General features: G+C 46.1%; 1 pseudogene; it reads left to right on the forward strand.

Annotated features, from left to right (window-relative positions):
- Window positions 1-1,166: 1,166 nt before the first annotated feature.
- Window positions 1,167-3,023, forward strand: LOC112119525 (annotated as a pseudogene).
- Window positions 3,024-4,603: the final 1,580 nt, after the last annotated feature.

The following is a 4,603-nucleotide window of genomic DNA, read 5'->3' on the forward strand; positions in this document are numbered from 1 at the left end:
AACTGGGTTTAACATACAGATTCATGATGGCAGCTCAGCTCCATGTCTGTCCCAATGCTGTTCCCAGGTGCTACAGATTTTATGAATACAGGACAGAGACAGTCAGAGAGAGAGCGAGAGAGAGAGAGCAGTAGACTACTTTCCTGTGTGAAATGAAGTTCCATTTCCATGAATACTCATGCATATGACTTTGAAATCCACTTCCTGCAAACCCTCATCCTGCCTGAATAACAGGTGCTGGAGTTACTATGTACTAGAGAGTTCAGGGAATGAATATTTTCTATACTGACAGGCTACAGACTGACAACAGAACCTGAAGAGAATCAGTCAGCTATTAACTTAGGAATAGAGGAGCTACTAGACTTTTGTTTGCTGACAAGTGACTGAATGAGGGCTGAGACGCTGCGATCTTTTCAAGTTCTGAAGAAATCCCGATGACAGATGCTACATTTTAAGTCCCACTCTAACCTGAGAAATCATCTCTGAAAGCAGATCAGAGGGGAAAGACTGGATTGATACGTGTGTACTAAAGTACAGATGTGTAGATGTTATGCCAAAACTTTTCATTGTAATACAAATATTTCAAACAAAACTTTCATGACATGAATGTGTATTGAAAGCCAGAAGCAGAGTTGTTGGAATCTCTACAGGAAGGAGCAGTGGTAACTGTAGTGTTTAATGGCTTTTGCTTTAGAAAGTATTTCAGAAGTTCTCCACATACTGTTTGCAATGGGTTTGTTCTATTAACTCTTTGATCAGTGAACAGTTGAATGAGACTCTCTCCTGGGAAATGACCAGAAGCTGTTTGTGACACTTACATTTGGGTATGAACATTATCCCTCTGCAATACGTGTGCAAGTCTTTCCAAAAAGTCCTGAGAGAACAGAACCGCTGGTTTGTGTTTCAGCAAAGAGGCAAGCTGAGGTGCAGAAAAAGGGAGTGTTACAGTGTTTGTATGTAATTTTCGCCCATCACCTCTTACACGCACATGGCTGAAATAACTTGCACACTCAAGTGGATATTAGTGCAACCTGGTGTTTCCACTATTCACCCATGTGTGATACCAACCCCTCCCCCACCCAACTGAAGTAACTGTCTGTGTCATCTTGTAACTTTACAGATATCTACGGACCCTTGCATGGTGAGAGGATGCAGGACCTTTGAGAATGAAGAGAAGCTTGTAGGGTGAAGGAACTGTCTGGATTCAGTCAACATTGCTGAGGCAAAGCACTTCAGCTCCTCTTGGAGGGATTCTTGGGGGTAAAAGTGTATCACCTGGTGCATTTGGTAAGGGAAAGTTAATAGAGCCCTGTTCTGAACGAATTAACCCATGTAAATCTGGAGTGATAACATTGAAGACAATGATATTGAATTCAGAACCTGGCACTAAAAATTTATCCCATGTGCTGGAAAGAGGCAGACACATTTATAAATAGCTTCAATCCAGGACAACAGATAAATACAGTGACCAGTATCACCATGCACTTGCCGTGTGTTTGCACACACATCATGATACAATGGACCAGAAAGAGTGTCTGTGGGAAGGTCACAACTGTGAAATCACATAGCGCACAATAGGCTGTGGAACTCCCAGCCACAAGATATCTATGGGGCCAAGAGCTTAGCAGGCTTCAAAGAGGGATGGGATGTTTATATTGGTAAAAATTAAATCCCATTATAGTTGTGAGGATCTCTTTTAAAAAGTCTTGGAAGGGCCCTAAACCTTCCTGATTTACACCACAAAATATGTTTAAGTAGTGGGTATCGGGGGGAAACTTTCCCTGGGAGCAGGTTATCTCATAGCTGCCTATTGCAGGACTTCTTCCACTTTCCTCTGAAGAATCTAGGAAATGGCCACTAAATACTGAGCTGAATGGACCACATGTCTGATCCAGTCTGGCAGTGCCTATCTTCCTGGTGGTGGTGAAAATCCAAGACTATATGGTTTCTCATTTTCCTTGAGATCCTGGGAGTCTCTAGACTTGCATTGAGAGCAGAAAGATGTCTCCCTAAATAGCATCTAGTCTGCTGTTATTTATCCTTTCAGAAACTAAAGTTCAAAACTCCTTGGACCTGCCCAGGACATTATGTCACCTGTCAATGACACCAAATTCACACCTGCAGTGTTCCTTCTCACCGGGATACCAGGGCAGGAAGACATCTATCTCTGGATCTCTATCCCCCTCTGCTTAGTGTATGTTATTTCGATAATAGGAAATTCAGTTATTCTGTTCATTATAAAAACAGATCCAAGCCTCCATGAGCCCATGTACATTTTCCTTTCCATGTTGGCCGTCACAGACCTTGGCTTATCAATAGCCACCATTCCGACGATATTGGGCATATACTTGTTTAACTCTAGGGAGATCAGCCTTAATGCCTGTTTTGCCCAGCTGTTCTTCATCCACTTGCTTCAATGCATTGAATCCTCCGTGCTCTTGTTTATGGCCTTTGACCGCTTCATCGCAATCCGTGACCCGCTGAGATATGCTTCCATCTTAACCCTGCCGAGAATAGGCAAGATAGGAGTGGTGTGTGTGCTAAGAGGAGCAGCCGTAGTAGTCCCACTCCCCATTCTCCTGAAACAGTTCAGATATTGTCGATCCAATGTCCTGTCCCATTCCTACTGCCTGCACCAGGAGGTCATGAAGGCAGCTTGTTCAGATATCACAGTCAACAGCATCTATGGCTTCTATGTTTCAGTCTTAATGATGGGGTTGGACTCATTGCTCATCTTCCTCTCTTATGTGATGATCCTCAAAACAGCGCTGAGCATTGTGTCCCAGACGAAGTGTCTTAGGGCTCTGAACACCTGCGTCTCCCACCTCTGTGTTGTCCTGCTCTTCTACACTACAGAGATTGGCTTGGCTGTGATACACAGATTCGGGAATAACTCTTCTCACTTGCTTCAGATTTTCCTGGGCTATGTCTACCTTCTGGTCCCGCCCCTGATGAACCCAGTCGTGTACAGCATGAAAAGCAAACACCTTCATGCGAGGATAATCAGATTGTTCGTCAAGTGAAGGGTCAGTTCATCACCCAGTTCCAGCGCTGGTGACATGGGAGACCAAAAACACAAGACACGGACCCTTATTCCATCCTGGACCCTTACATCTGAGACAAGATGAGCTACTCATCTCCTCTCTATAGAGAGAGTTTGAGGCGGGATCTAAGTTTTTGAGCAATGGGATAGGGACCGCCCCCACCCGCTGGTGAGTGAGGACAGCACACAGGGGGAAGGAGACCAAGGCAGGCACCAGCATTTACAAAGTGACTGTGTTTGTGGAGAGCCAGGGGACCGGTGGAATGTTGAGCCATAAAGATCCGTATTGGTGGCTGCTCTGACCTCAGAATTCCTGTCGATATTGACAATAAAGAGATGGGAGGTGGATGTTGTTTACCATTACACCTGCCCTGCCCTGTCCCATCTCTGGTTAAACATCCATAGGCCATGAAGAAAGCTGCAGAGACTGAGGCCCAGTTTCCCTCCCCATCCCCTGTGTTGTGCTGCCCCAGCTGATTTCCAAGGGGTGGAAATGGGAATCGGCTCCCCCAGAGAGGTACAGCTAGCTCCTATCCCATACACTGTAGGGTGACCACCTTTTCAAAAGACAAAAGCGGGACATACGCAGGGGCCCCATCCCCTGTGTGACCCCACCCCTGCTCTTCCTCTTTCCCTGAGGCACCTCCCTATGCCCCATTTCTGACCTGAAGACACAACCCCATGCTCCATTCCCTTCCCCCTTTGCCCCTCCCTCTGCCCCATCTCTTCCCCGAAACCCCACCACCTTCTCCTCCTCTTTACCTGAAGCTCCAACCCCTCTCCAGACCCGAAGCCAGAGCCGGGCCGTGGTAAGAGCTGCCCAGGTTTCCAAAGCCACTGTAAGGAGCCTCAGACCCTACTCCTATCCTGGGCAGGTGGCTGGTGGGCCCGAGGGACTTGGTCAAAGTGGGCTGTACTGTTGGAAGCCATTACCGCCCCCCCAGGCTGCTCTAAACTCTGCACTGCTCTGTGATTCAGCAGAGTTTGCTTTGATTCCTTTGGTATGTGTGACCATGGCAAGCTATTGGCTGTCTCTGGGCCTCTGCACAGATGGATAATAGCCCCGTCCTGCCTCACAGCAGTGTCGGGAGTATAAAGACATTCAAGGTGCTCAGATACTCTGAGACCCTACGATCAGGGCTATGTCAGGGTTCCAGACTAGACTAGATGCGATAAATCGACCCTCTCTGTATCGATCGCTGCCCATCGATCCAGCAGGTAATGTAGACAAGCCCTAAGTCACTGTCATCTGTACGTGGATCCGTAGGCTACAGCATGGTGTGCACATTTCATTGTAAGCAGGGACTACAATCGCAGTTTTACTTTTGCTCCTATTCCAATTGATCGTTGGCTCATACCCAGTTACAAACTCTACAAATACAAAAAATATCAAAAACCAAGCAAACATATAATGTAAAAACACTACCTCTTTAGTTTGGTGCACATGCCAATCAGGGGAAGTGTGCCATCAGAGAAAAAACATGTAAGTGGAGCTGAAACAATAAAGCAACTAAAATAATCATACATTTCTCAAATATGTGTATCAAACAAGCTGTTACT

This window comes from Terrapene carolina, unplaced genomic scaffold (assembly GCF_002925995.2).
Source record: "Terrapene carolina triunguis isolate 2854851 unplaced genomic scaffold, T_m_triunguis-2.0 Scaffold22969, whole genome shotgun sequence".
NCBI lineage: Eukaryota > Metazoa > Chordata > Testudines > Emydidae > Terrapene > Terrapene triunguis.